Below are 15,827 nucleotides of genomic sequence, written 5' to 3' on the forward strand. Positions count from 1 at the left end.
TGTAACTATTGTAAAGCTGCCCCAAATACCAATATAAAACACGGCACAATACAGCTATCACGTTCGATAGTAAAGTTAAAATAAGACCCAAAACTCGAGCGCTTTCGAATAGTTGACTATTCTTCTTCAGGAGAACAAGAAGAAGAAGAAAAATAGTCAACTATTCGAAAGCGCTCGAGTTTTGGGTCTTATTTTAAGTTTATTACACTTTATATGTGATCCTTTGTGCTAACTCTATTATCTAGTTCGATAGTAAATAGCTTCCATGATGGGACTCTGCTACAGAAAATAACACTTAAAGCTATAGTAGTTTTTTGCAGAAGATAAGTTTTGAAGTTTGGCAGAACTTAGAAATTGCATTTTCCAGAAGAAGTACTTCGGATAAGAGAATAAATTCGATGTTAAGCGTTGACCATGATCCAAGATAATAATATGGCCTAGAAGAAATCTTTCCTGGGTGTTAGCCTTTTGCCACTGACACAAAGAGTTATGTCTAAATTCTTGTTCTGGTCATTAAATCAGAAAATAGAATATGCAATCTGGAACCTTCAGAACTGTTGACGTCATTTTACCTCTGAGTTTAACGTGATTATGGTGATTCGTTGAACAGTAGTCTTAGGATCAAAGGTCTCTAATAAAATCCATCCATTTTTGTTGTCATTCCTGACCATAAACATGAGACTGTATGAGTCAATGGAGGATGAAGTCTACCAATTGTGCTGTCTAGCAGCTGTTCGTAGTTGATGAATTAAACTTATGAGTCAGTTGAAAATTTTTCCGTAAGGCGAAACGCATTGCTTGAACCACTAGGGGTCATGGGAATGCCTGAGACTACACAGAGCAGGAATGTTTCATATGTCAACTCGTCATTTTATTACCCAGTAACAGGGACTAAGGATTTACTGAATGTAGAAATTCCAAGAGACCAATAACAATCCATGACCCTGATGTCATGGGTGTCTCAGCCGAGTGTTAGATGTTGCCTAAGGTCCTTAACAATGATGTGAATCTAATGCCGTCTCCAATGTTCAATGGTAAGGAAGACCTGGAGTACTTCTCAGATATTTCAGGCTAGGTCACTGTTTAGAATAGTTGGACTCAAGGACAGGAGGTGCAATGCCTTATACTGAATCTGGACGAAAGAATACTTAAATTGACTGAGGACTTGGGCAAGAAACATCTTAATGACTGAGGCACATTTATAACTGAGTTTCATCAGTGCTTTGGCACATTGGAGAACTGAACTATCCATTAGACTAAGCAAGGTAGTTGTGAGCAACATTCTGGGTTTTCTACAAGGCATTTAATTGTAAGACACCCTTTCAATACAAATAAGATGCAAAAGTAGGAAATTTGTCTTATTTAATCAAATATATACATTTTTCTATTTACTTGCTTTCTATAGTTAGTTAATTTACTTTTTAATTTCTCTTATTACAGATCTTTGACAATCTTCTTGCATCTTACATCTATTTCGATGTAGAGCATGCCCAACTTGTAAACATATCACAAACATGTGAACAAAAGTTAAAAGGTTTAACTGGTTGTAACAAGAGCCTCTTCAAGTATTCGCTTTGATTTGTTTGTTTTTAAGCGCTAAGCTACACAATGGGCTATCTGTTCTTTGCCCACCCCAGATATTGAAACCCGATTTTTAGTGTTATAGCCCGCATAGCACTCGGTACGTCATTTCAAGACTATATGACCAATAAAATTCAGCATAGAACACAATAAATACATAGTGTGTACAGTTTATCGGTTTCTATAATGGTTACAAGTTCTGGTTTAAATTCCTTACTCGCTTGAAAGGATTCTGAAGTGTCGTAGAAAGTCGGTTATTTCACTGTCTATCTTTTTATTTCAGGGAGAATAAATAGACAGATAATTAAAATATAGTGTAATGGCAAAATCTATATTTGAATATGCTTTGGCTCTCTTTGAAAATTACCATTAAAGCCAGGAAGTACATAGAATCACAATGGTATTAATAAATCCTTATTAAGAAAAAGGAAATCAACTATGGCAGCATACAGTATCATGTATGGCGTGTTTTGTCGATGTCATCATGCAACCATTATTTAGAAAGAAGAAGAGAAAAGGTTAAAATCGTATTACGTATAAACATTTTCAACAAAGTAATGCAGTTCATGTATTTAAGGTTGTGTGTCTATTATATTCAACGAACAGGGGTATTCAAATTCTGGTAACTAGTCAAATTTTACTCTAAGTTTACAACGTTTGGATTAAATTATCTATTTAATCATATTTACATCAAATGCTTTAAAGCATTCTTCTGGAGCTGGATATCTTTAGAAAATGTACATCCTCAATACCCATCAAAGGTTCATGTGAGGTCATTTTTTTCATTGAAGACATTTTCACACTTACAAAATTATCGGTCTCCTTTTTACCGTTTCTTTGTAGATTAGCACAAAATTATACAATGGGCTATCTGTACTCTACTAACCACGGGTATCGAAACCCGGTTTCTAAAAATAAACAATTTGGAAGAGAGTGAACAGTTCTCTGTAGAAAGTATGCCGATATATAAGTGTTAACAAGAAAATGTAAGTAGCGCCCTTTGTAATTGCCAAAATTTCAAAAATATGCATATCCATATCTATAGTATACTGATAAAGACCTGGAAGTGAGACGGTATTTATGAATGCGGCAAAGAAATCAATAAATTATTTCACTGGAAAAACATACAATTGTGGCAATTGTTGTCTTGCTTCTTCACCCTAATATTTGGGTATTATATTTCCTACTATGTATACAATACTTATTGAGTTGTTTAAAAAAAAAAAAAAACAATGATTTCCACAACTCTATTATTTTTAGTGTTTAAATTGGCTCCAACATTTACAACGTACTCGCTCTCGTTCGAGAAACTAGAAACTTTCATGTAGTTTTCGTCGACGCGTTATAGAAACTGTGTACGTGAGATCAACTGAATGTTGCTAAGCGACAGGCAAGCGTAAAACACAATCTGCTCGCTTACAAATATAAGAGCCTTATATTTCATATTATAAGTATTTTCTTCTTAAAATTGAAGAAAACAAATGATACATATGTGTGTGTGTGTATATATATACACATAGATACGTACATATATATATACATACACCTTTTATGTAGTCAACGATACACAGAGCCTTAATTTCTGGACGAATAAGTATAACGCAAAATAACTGTGTACTCTGGACAATTCATACGGTATATCTAGGTATATATATGATGTTAACAGAGTGACTATATCTATAAGAACATTTCAAACACCCTTAATATTGAGCATATAAAAATAACTCAATTTCTCCCTGTAACATCCTGTGAAAAGAACTTCCCCAATGCTAGTTAATTTGATGCAATGTAGCCCAGTGAACTTACATTGATGCCATATATTATATATTGTGTTCTAGCTCAGTGTTATATTAAACAGTATATCTATACTAGTATAAGATTTAAATAAAAACATTAAATTGCTCTGATTTTAAATTCATAATACTTTTGGCCATTGAATAATATGGTTATTTTGTATTACTAAATTCTGGGTATAATGCACATATTTCAAATGATAAATGACCACGTCATAAACTTATAACATTGAAAGTTCGGCCATATAACATAGGCTATCAGTCAATTATGTTGAATAAGTTGAGACAACTTCATTTATATTATTTTGTATAAAACCTTTGAATTTAAGCTGTTCTCCACAAGAGAGAGAGGATGTTATAATCTCTGTGTGTAATATAAATGTATAATTATAGCAAACACTTATTTCCACGTGGTTCAAACCTTTTTTAACAGAGAATGTTAAAGAAATTTTAATAAGACTCGCAGAAATAGTTTGTTATTTGTAAATGAAGAAATGAACAATATCTACTGGATAATACTGAAATAGAATAAGCTAACAATTACCTGAATAGCTTATCTACTTACCCTTCCTAGTGACAATAAAAGGATGAAGCTTACTCGCTTAGTACAATAAACATTCTGTCGGACTTGTATGATCAACCTCACATATAATTCTTTCATTGGCACTCAGCTGTTCTCGTGATTTCACTTGTTCTGCGAGAACGTACACAAGAACAGAGTAGATCACCGGCTCGCAAATGTCTTTGTAGAATGGAAGGTACCACCAAATAGTGTATAAACACCACCTGTTATATTTTTTTTCTGTTTACAAATAAAATGTTTAGATGCAATACAAGCAAGTAAAACAAACTCAAAATAACTCTCCAAAAAATGAACTATGATATATTATTTGCATCCTCATGATGTGACACAGTAGTATGGATGAAATCAACAAATGATAGTAATTTACTGTTTTAATATTTCATCGTTTCTTTGTGACTGTCTTGTAAAAATATATTACTCTTCAATTTAACTTACTCTCTATAAGTTTATACAAAATTTATAACAAGTTGTAATTTTTGTATTCTAGCAAAAATAAAGGAAATACACTGTGTATACATTAAGATAAAACGTTGTTATTTTTTCATATTTTAACTTAAAATTACGTTCTGATGAAACGAAAGAGTGGATTCTTTCGTTGGTGGATTCTTATATATCCGGTAAAAATAATTCTACGGCCAGTCGAGGTAACCATAAATTTGTTTCTACAATCTTAAACACTGTGTCTAATATAAATATAGTGTGACAAACAATCAAGTTACTTACACAAAGTAACCCAATATGTGCAATAGCTAACACAGATCCAAAACTTCATGAAAATATACTGATTCACTTTACCCGCTAGAAACAACTCCCTATCTTCTCGACTCTTTAATCCTTCTCTGAACCCCTTATATACACTGTATGTGCCCCTCAGTGGCACAGCGGGATGTCTGTGGACTTACAACGCTAGAAACGGGCTTTCGATACCTGTATAGCCCATTGTGTAGTTTTGTGCTTAATTTCAAACATACTCCTAGAATTTCTAAAGAAAGTTGACATAAAATCTTTAGAACTTTCTAGGCCGATCTTAACGTCATTATTATGACACGCAGCTCCCTCTAGCCAACATCTAAATTACAGCATTAAAAATATAGCATTTAATAATGTGATTTTGGCAGTTAAAAATGTTCAAGGTATTCATTTTTGATCATGTGAATATCCCAGCATGAAATACAACAAAATTATATAATACATAATCACATGATACCTACAATGCACGAAAGTGGGCAAAGTATGGAAAAAAATAATGGTTTTTATTAATAAATATCACACACAAAATATTAAGATGACTTTTTCACAAATATTAAAACATTTCGACTAATACCGGGTATTAACTAAAGTCAAATGAGAGCTTCAGTAGTTTCGAATAACGTCTTTATAACTACCGCATTGTTCTGTTTTATTTTATAATTTCGTGCTAATTAAGAACTTATAGCAGTCTTTACATTTTTACGTAGTGTCACGAATTTCTTTGGGAGACCATAAAAAGAGTTAGATATACATGTATTTCAATTTTAATTGGCAAACTTAAATAGAAGTATTTTATAGAAACAACGGCTTTGGCAAGGATTTTTGTAAATTTAGTAGTCATGCTTAGCTAACTATTTATTTTTCTTTAAAAATGCTCTTTTAATTTCTAAGTCTAGGCGACTTTTTGTAGTTCTAAATGTTACGTAATACGTAACGTATTCTGTGTTACTATGGGAGGTATTACATATTTCTAAAAAAGCTCGAACAAATAATAGAAACCATCAGTATATAGTTGGGTTTGAAATCATACTAAACAAAGAACATCGTGCCATCCTACACAACACTATAGCGTTAGCGATATATGTTGCAAGTATTCTTCATTATCAAGGAGTCTTAGTAAAGAAAAAGGTCTCGGAGTCTTAGTAAAGAAAAAGGTCTCGTAGTCTTAGTAAAGAAAAGTCTCGTAATATTTCCATATTCCGCCTGCAACATTTCTACACTTGTTCTACATAATATACATATAAAGCTCGTCAGAACCTTTTCCTGCTCTTTGTTTGGCACACATTGTAAACTTCCACTTAAAATAAGGATGGGAGATGGGAAAAAACTAGACGTAATGTCACATAATTAAAACATCCTCTTTACTTAAACTTCTGACCAGTGGATGCCGCCTTTGAATCAGGGATAGAACTATTGTTCATACATATTTGAGGTGGGAACTCGAACATTTCTCAAACTTCTGAAAAACAAAAACAAACCCTCAGCTTCTCTTTGGCAGTTGAAAAGAAATCCTATACCTAAACATTTTACTTCTTCGTTTAGTTTGCTAAGTGAAACGGCTCGGTATAGGATTTATTTTCAACTAACCGAGAGAAGTTAATGTTTTTTTTTTGTGTGTGTTTTTTTTCTAGAAATATTATATATATATATATATTACAAATGTTTTTGTTCTACAACCTTCAAAGATCTTATGGTTATAAGTGCTGTGCTTTGGTGAATCACAGCACTTGATTAACGCAAGAATTTACGTACATTACGCATCAAAATGTTAATGAAACACTTAAAGTCATTTCTAAGTTTCCGATATGATGTAACAGACTATTGGTCACTTTTGGTCAAAGCAAACTACCTATATAGATCAAAATTAAATATTAACCCATTAAATATCTTAGTTAATTCAATATACCAGTCTAATTAGGAATATGTAATGTCGTAAACCAAAAATTTATAATAATTAAAATACATTGATTTATCATTGGGTATACCTTCACTGTTTTCAGTTGTGATATTTAACAAATATAAGACTATAAAATAAAACAGGCCAGCCCACGTTTGCTACAAAACTTTTACAAAAGTAACGAATAATAAGTAGTTCTTCAGAATAATTCATAGATGAGAATGAAAAAAGTATTCACTAATAGCGTACGGGAACTACAAAACATACACTGTAGTCGCACAGCATAAAACGCTTTATCGATGAGAATGGATAATATGTATGACAGCAACCGTGGTTGTTGTTGTTGTTGTATTGACCAGACCGCACTTATTCCCACACATGTGTTGGAGTAAGAAGAAAACCAACATACTTTTATAGCTAATATACTGATAAGACATTTAGATTGTCATAATGATTCCAACTTTAATAAATCAAACTGAATACTCATTTGAAATAGAAATATAGCTACAAGAGAATGAAGTTTTTTTGAACGGAGAAGTGTAATATAACACCATAATAAATTTAACAATAGATAACCAGTAGTTAAGCGCTTTATACCTTGATTGCCTAATACCGATAGTGCAATAATACCAATTTTTGTTACAAGCCGTTGCCGATAAGGTGTTTCACCATATCTAATCCTCAGGTCGGAATTATTAACCAACCTCTTTGTTACGACAACCTATATTATGGCAAACGTCAGTTATCCTCTATTTTTTAACTTTCCATTAATATTTACACTGACCTAATCACCCAACTAAGACTGGAGGAAAAAGTCTATGAAGAACTAAAAGAACATGAAAAGGTATTTCATGTTTTTCCTACAAACTTTTAACTGCTAGTCTATTATAGCGGGCATTTAGCAAGACTTTATTCGTCATAGAAATAACATTATGTGAATTGATGTGTATTTCTGAAGATATGAAGAATTATCATGGATAGTATTGGTATTGTGGTATGCAGGCATATCATATGTTTACTACCATCTTTAGTAATATACAAATTTTTACGTAGTTTGTCTCTAAGCAGTGTTAGCATAAACTTGTTTCTTTGTTCTCTATAGAAGATATTGTCTATTCTGTCCGAGAGGATATTGTAGTGATACATAGCATCCGAGTTGAAAAGATTAGCGACTGTAATTTCCTTTGTTTGCCGAATCGATACTGCCTATATGTTTCAGCTGACGTCACCCAGTGGGACAGCAGCAAGTCTTCGGATTTACAATGCTAAAATCAGGGATTCGATTCCTCTCGGTGGACACAGCAGATAGCGAGACGTGGCTTTGCTAAAAGAAAAAGACAGAAAATTACAGCTGACCAATGCTGTGAGAAAGCAAGTGTCAAGAGATGACACCGTTGAGTGGGAAAGAAACCGAGTTTACCTGTAGAATTGAAGCATGCTTCTTTAGTTCAGTTTCTACCAAGAGATCGGCAAATGTAGTCATATTTAGAGATCAGAGTGTTTAGTTCGACAGAAGTCTATCTCAAGAGAAAGAAAGTTGTGTATTTAATCATAATCCAGTAGAAATAACTGTCTTTTCGTGTTTTCAATTACATACGCCTCACTTTATTTTCTGTTTCATAATAGAAAAATTATGTTCGTCTTGTTAAAATTTCACATGCACTAGAAAAATACAGTCAAGTTACTAAACATAGTACTCTCCTGAACAAGTTTGCTATTATTAGCGGGTCTAAGTATTTGATACTTCTCAGGAAATTAATTTTCATCTGAAAATACCACAAACTATATTTCACGGATACGCGTCTTTATGTAGAGGCGTAACTGGCGGCTGCATTCTATGCATCCACATTCTTGCAAAATTGTTCATTTACCATAAGAGTAGCTTTTTTTTTTCCAGAGAATATCTTTGTGGTACAGCTTTAACCGAATATTGTAATTTTTCTCTATATTCTGAAGTCTCCTTCGGGTATGTAGGTATATTCAGTTTGTTTGTTCTTTCAATTTTAATACAAGTTGCCTGTGCTTAGTTAAGTGTTTTATGTCATTAGAATACACTAAGCAGCAAAATACGCATATTTCTTCCTTTAGGCTATCACTTACGGTAACGTCTAGTGCAAGATGTGTGTGTCTTACCATAAAGTGAGAATCATAACAGCATGTTTTCCTCGCATATTTAAAACCAAAATTTCAGTGGGTTCTGCTCAACAAGCTACATGCATGACTTTTTATGAATGCTATTGCGCTAGTGGACATAAAAGCGAAAAAATATTTCTTTCACAAACTTTAACTGTAAAGAAAATAATAATAATAACTACATTACTGTTTGTAAAAATTTATATATAAAGCCAAAATGAACAACACCATCTGTAAGTGTATAGTGAAAAACTTTGATTTTTTTTTTTACTTTTTAAAAAAGATAATAGTATTTTTTTAAATAGTTCAACAAAAAGTTTGACAATAACCTTTGTTTTTGTAAATGTATGAATAAAAATTTAGGCAGAGAATAGATTTCAAATTGACAAACAGTCTGAAAAACAGCTTAATAACAGGCGAAAGTTCTTTTATATTTTATACACACAGTCCATTACAGCCATGATGTATTATACTTTACACACACAGTCCATTACAGCCATGATGTATTATATTTTACACACATAGTCCATTACAACCAATGATGTATTATATTTTATACACACAGTCCATTACAGCCATGATGTATTATATTTTATACACACAGTCCATTACAGTCATGATGTATTATATTTTATATACACAGTCTATTACAGCCATGATGTATTATATTTTATTTTAAGATTTAGTGTAATCAAACAGGCAAACTTCTCAGTATTTTTATCTTGACTTTTTTTACCTAATTACTGAAATAATAAACTAGCCCTATAACTACAATGTCGATTAGATATATATATATACATATTTCAACTAAATGTCTAATAAGCAAAGTCTCAAATTAAACATAAATTTATATTCTTATTCCTTTTGTTCTGTCCAGGGTAGAAGAATGTCCAAATTTTCAGGACAGAAACTACAAATTTTCTGGAAATTTGGAGGACCAAAGGTGTAACTGAGCTAAAGATTGTTTTATTCGAAGTCCTCGGAGAAGATATACAGTTACGTTCTTCCACCTCACGCTTTCTCTACTGCGATGAAGAAACACAACGGTAAGCTTGAGAGCTTATAACTCTAAAAATCGGGGTTCGATTCCCATGGTGGATGCAGTGCAGATAGCCTTTGTATAGCTTTGCACTCAACAAACACACATACACCGTCTACAGATGTTAAAGAAGTGTAGTTTTTGTATACGAATATTCGTATTTTACGACAATTCTTAAAATTACCGTTTACCATAGCCACAAAAAATACACCTACAATGTGTGTTTATACGTACATATATATATATATATACACACACATTCACTTTTCTAGTTTTAACTCTTCTTCAGTAGTGAAGTAAAACTGCATACTTAATCTGATATACAATGCAGAGTATTCACCAAAAGCGAAAGCAATAGTCTCGACATTAAAGATAACAGACACTATCATCATCTGATACATTTCACGTTTCCCAGAAGATCTGTTTAATCTCTAATCCTAAAGAAATTGAAAATGCATTATCTTCATGGTCTCTAAACACACAACATCACTCAAAGATATGAAGCTAAAATCCAATTAAGGCAAACAACCAGTTACGTATAATTGAATATAGCTGCAGGCCATTTAAAAAACATAGATAAGCACTGCCTCTAGAGAATTTTTTTCACGTAACACAAATATACCAATAACTTATTGCGGCGAAAACGAAATTATGAATTAGTTTTAGACCATGTGTTTCCATCATAAATATGCAATGATGTGCTCAAGCTTAAAAAAGGTTGATTTTAAAATAATTCTTCAAAGTAATCTCAAGGGACACAGCTCCATATCATAACATGTGTGTGTGTGTGTGTGTGAGAGGGGGGGTTACCAGGCAACTGAGCCATTTTTGGAAGAGAGAAACAGATTTATCAAGCATTGATAAGCAGATGGTAAGTTATAAATCGTGGCTGGCCTGGCCGTGTTACTTAGTGAATGAGTCTTCCTTATCACCGAAGTGTTTGTTTGCTTATTTGAAATTATGCATAAAGCTACACAATATGCTATCTATGCTCTGTCCACCACGGGTATCGAAACCCGGTTTTTAGCGCTGAAAGTCCGCAGACATACCGCTGTGCCACTAGGGAGCGTCACCGAAGAGAACTGCCAATAAGACTACATAGGACCAAATTTAATCACGATACAACAAAATGTTTATTATAATTTCTAATAAACATATCAAAATTTATCAAAAAATAGCACTTAAAGAAAGACCGCTAACGTGAACAGATGTTCCATGTATTACTGCATAGGACCATCACTGCTTATGTCTCAATTCCATATGTCATCAATGGCATTACACATTTCTTAATGTCACAGTGGGAGACAGGTAAATACTATATACTAAAGTGCTAATGTTGACTAGAGAAGCGATGTGATACTAAGCCATTAGATATTCTTCAATGTTTTGGAATTTCAAGCGGGATATTAATGTTCATAATGAATGTCAATTTACAGCTAATTTTGATTGCCAACATACAGATCTAAGAATATACGTTTTACGAAACACATTTATATGAAAATCGTTGTGAAAATAACAATAAAACAAACTAATAAAATGGAGTTTTAAAATGACTAACTTTTCGTGGAAATGTTTCATATAAAAGTATCAGTTAGTCAAAGATACTTACAAGAAAAAGAATGTCATGAAATTATGGCTAAAACTATGAACTAATATTACAACAATGAAAAACATATTCGTCGATAAGTTACAAGAGTAGAACCGAAAATATATTACCGGGCATTTATTTCGATGCAAAATGGCCACCATATCTAAAATGGCTGCCAAGAAAGTTTGTAAAATGCAGTTAAATTCGCTGATAATAATTTGTATTTGGGGTAAAAACATAACGCTATATATGATGACATGGATACTGATCATTTCCAGTTAAAACTATCTGAAGCCAACTTTCATCAAACACCCTTTCCAGTATAAAATTATATCAGTAAGTGTTACTTTTTTTTTGGTTTCAAATCTCCCTGTTGCAACCTCTCGGGCATTTACATAATGCCGTGCATTCCATTTCAATACTAACACGTTTGCACCTCCTTCTACATCCATTTTCCACTCTGCAGCAACATTTCATGAGCTCCAGGCAAGACTTCTGTGTTTAAACTAGTAGCATGTATATGACTGGACGATTCAGCTCCAAGCTGTTTTAACCGAGTGGAATATATGGTTGCTAGATCTGATAATCTGAACGCTGAGACAATATTATATTCTGCCTTGATCTCCTCAGTGTAACATATCCATTCTGCCAAAGCTAAACCGTGCAGCTTTCTTTCTTCATCATCTAGTATTTCTGATAGATTTTCCCGTTTTCTATTTTTTATAAAGTAAACTAAGATGCTTAGAATGATAAACAGTGTCTTGTGAAATCATATCACCTGCACGCACTGAGTTTTGTCAGTAAAACAGTATCCTGTAAACCATGCACATATTTTCTCACATAAACATCCATCTTAAAGTTAGAAGGTTAACCGTCGAATCATCACACAAAAAGTAGCTGGGAAATGACAAACGTTTCACCAGAGGAATGTCTAGAAATCTTACTTGGTGTATCTTCTTCTATTCTTTTTACCTCTTTGGTGCTAAACTTATTACCAAACATTTTGTGCCACTTATTTTTATGCAACGTGAAAGATGGCTGAAAGTATTTACCTTATTCTATCCTTTCAATGTCGAGAGACACAGGCAAACTGCGTATATATATTAATGGCAAGATCATTTATTTCAGCTCAAAGATTATCTCAGTCTATAGTTACTACCTTTTTAAAAGTTCCTAAGTCAACAGTCTTCATTGCTTTTGACAAGGTAAGGTGTGTAAAATCACTTAAAAAACACCTTGAAACTACATACAGTTAGTTGATAATTAAGTATTTATTCCATCGTACGTGTTATTTGATCTTGAAATTCATTAGAAAAATAAGATGTTTTTAAGCGTGATCGACATTCATTGATTATGTAAATTGTCAGGACACCAAGATCAATAGAACAAACAGAAATTATTATAGGTGTGTTCAATACCACACTGTTGTATCAAAGAATATTGTACAATGCTTTCATGTACTATACAATATAAAAACCTGGAAAAGAAAATACCAAAGTAATGTAGCATTATTCACCAAAACGAGTTTTAAATATTGAAAACTATATGATATCTGTTTGTTATGAACTATTTAGAAAACATAACAGTTGTCAAGTATTTATACAAAATATGCCAAACTGTGGTCAGCGAAAAGCTAAACTGAACGGGAATAACTTGTCAAGTCTGATTTAGTACGACGGATAGATTAATAATATACAATAAATGGTGTTTTCAAGATTTTAATGAAATTTTAAACTTTACATGTAATTATTTAGCATTTATATGTACATACACACACACAGTTTTAAATTTAAACGAGTGGCTTTATATTGTAATTACTCGTCTCACACGAGTATGGCAGCCATTTTGCATTTGTCAGCCATATTGGATGAAATTCAGGTTGGTCTATAACCTATATCTTAAAACGACTATAGACATTTAACTAACATCGTGCAAAGTTTTATGCTTTTAGTTCATTATGCACAATGTTCTCAATATCTGTACCATATTGATGAACTACAATAGTGGATTGCTAAGATTAAAGGCCTATTAGCTTAACCTCTGGTAAAGACAAAAAAGACCACTCTTAGACAAATATAAGAAACAGAAAATCATATAATTAGATCTGAAGAGTTGGCATTTATTCTGATGGGTAAAATCGAAGGAAAAATAGCGAGTGGCAGATAGAAACTCACTTGTCTCAGCGACATCAAAATGGATTAGAGACGAGAAGCTTGAATTAGGAAAGATGGTACAGACAGAGAGGAACAACAAAGAACCACAGTCGTCGGCCCTCAGAATTTTTATTTTAGAGAGGGAGGGGCAACACTATTGATTGATAGCTTAACCTCTATTGAAAATAATATTATAATGTATTAACTAAGGCCAATTATAAAATATCTGCAAATCTGGCATTTAATATTTAAGTGTGAAAATGGTTTTTATAAAGAAGTATAATTGCTTCTCAAACTAGTTAGTTTCTTCTTTATATATAAACCTGCGTTTCTGTAGAAGTCTGATATATTTCCTCTTACGTCACGAGTAAGATCCGTCAAAGTTCTGATTTAGGCCATTATTTTCATCAATACTAGCGGATAATAATGAAATATAAAAATGAGGCTGATACTATTAAGAATTTGGAAAATGTGGTTAAGTATTTAATAAATATACTGTGGCACACATGGAAAAAGTAGTTTCTGAATTAGTAGCTTCAGGCAAGAGAAACACTAGTTTTTATGGACAGAGAGAGAGATTGATTTAGGTTTGTTTTGTTTTTTTGTTGTTTAAAATGTTAATTTCCTAAGAGTTTTAGAAGTGAGGAAAAATGTCAGAAGAGTTTTATAACCTATTCACAGTAATTTTGAATTTAAGAGGCAGAAGGTTATTATCTTATCGTATAAACTTGGTATAATTGTCCTGCTCAAGTTTTCAATGACTAGACACGAGCAAGATTCGAACCCGCAACCTTTTAATTACAAATCTAAAATACTAACCACTAGGCCACACCATTGTCACAGTATATCATCACACATTGGATGAAATATATGTTTATTCAAGTGACTGTAACAAAGTAGTGATTATTATTCATCGTCCTGCTTGTTTGTTTGTTATAGATTTCGCGCAAAACTACACAAGGGTTATCTGCACTAGCCGTCCCTAATTTAGCAGTGCGAGACTAGAGGGAAGGCAGCTAGTCATCACCACCCACCGCCAACTCTTGGGCTACTCTTTTACAAACGAATAGTGAGATTGACCGTCACTTATAACGCCCCCACGGTTGAAAGGGCGGGTATGTTTGGTGTGAGGGGGATTCGAACCCGCACTCCGCAGTTTGCGAGTCGAGTGCCCTAACCAACTGGCCATCGTCCTGCTAGTGATGTATTTGAAGAATGGTACAGAACGTGTCGCTAAGACGTTTACAAGGAATATATGGTGGCTACAGTTTAAAGCTATAATGACAAGTTATAAATTCCGATACTCTGTGGTGTAGGAAGGAGTTGCAAAGTGTGGGTGTTTGGCTAGACATGCAGATTTTATAATAAGAAATTTAAAGTACTGTATAAGGATCTCCCCCCCCCCCAAAAAAAATACAATAATATAATTTACAGTTGCTATACAAGTCAAATATGTAAAAGTGGGGGTGTTCAGACGCCTCTGATAATTAAATGCTAGAATGAACTATGCACACTATCAGGCAAATGTGTTGACGCCATATAGCACCGCGAACAAATACCACATTTCTGTAGATGGGATGTCAATATGGTATGGCTCCATCAAGCCAAAGCATTTACTTCCATGTATGTCAAAGTCAACTTGCCAGTTTCTCCTTTAGATCACTTAAACGAGCCCTTGAAAATCGTCATCCTTGCATACTTGGTGGATTTTGCAGTATGTGTAAAGAAGAGGGGGGGGGGAGAGATATGAATAACCTTAGTGCTGCGCAAAACCTCCTGTAATGTAAATTATACAGCAGAACAACAGTCCGTAACCAGGGCTATTACGAAGAACACCATCAATGTTGGAAGAAGGGCTTTAATGCTTAGGCACCCACACTTGTATAATTACTATAGCTCATGAAAACCTTTCTGCAGCTTTGTGTTTGTGAAGCACAATGGGCTGGCTGTGCTCTTCCTACCGCGGGTATCGAAACCCAATTTTTAGCATTATTAAGCCGTTAGACTTACCGCTGATCAACCGGCGGCCACTCACTGACGTATTGTATCTTGTGGTGAACGCCTTTGCTGGCAAAGCGTGATTATAATCAATTATATTTGTCATTAGACGATGGTACGAGACTATTTTTTTAACACTACCTTCATGGATATTGCGGTTTAAGCGTGGTTTAAATACTATTAAACACTATTCTCGGAGAAACCGCAAGGGGCTGGAATAAGAATGTATTGTATTAACTGCGTTGTAACTTAGTTTCTACTGCCATGTGTTGAAACACAGGTGCTTGCAGTTAATTGCTAAATGCAACATAA

General features: G+C 33.5%; 1 protein-coding gene across 1 annotated transcript in view; it reads right to left on the bottom strand.

Annotated features, from left to right (window-relative positions):
* Positions 1 to 4,058, bottom strand: part of LOC106463600 (monocarboxylate transporter 12-like) — a 39,818-nt gene extending 35,760 nt beyond the window's left edge. The window contains exon 1 of the mRNA XM_013923647.2: positions 3,940 to 4,058. The gene's annotated coding sequence lies outside the window, so the exon portion shown is untranslated. The remainder of the gene's footprint in view (positions 1 to 3,939) is intronic.
* Positions 4,059 to 15,827: the final 11,769 nt, after the last annotated feature.

Source organism: Limulus polyphemus, unplaced genomic scaffold (assembly GCF_000517525.1).
Source record: "Limulus polyphemus unplaced genomic scaffold, Limulus_polyphemus-2.1.2 Scaffold1444, whole genome shotgun sequence".
NCBI lineage: Eukaryota > Metazoa > Arthropoda > Merostomata > Xiphosura > Limulidae > Limulus > Limulus polyphemus.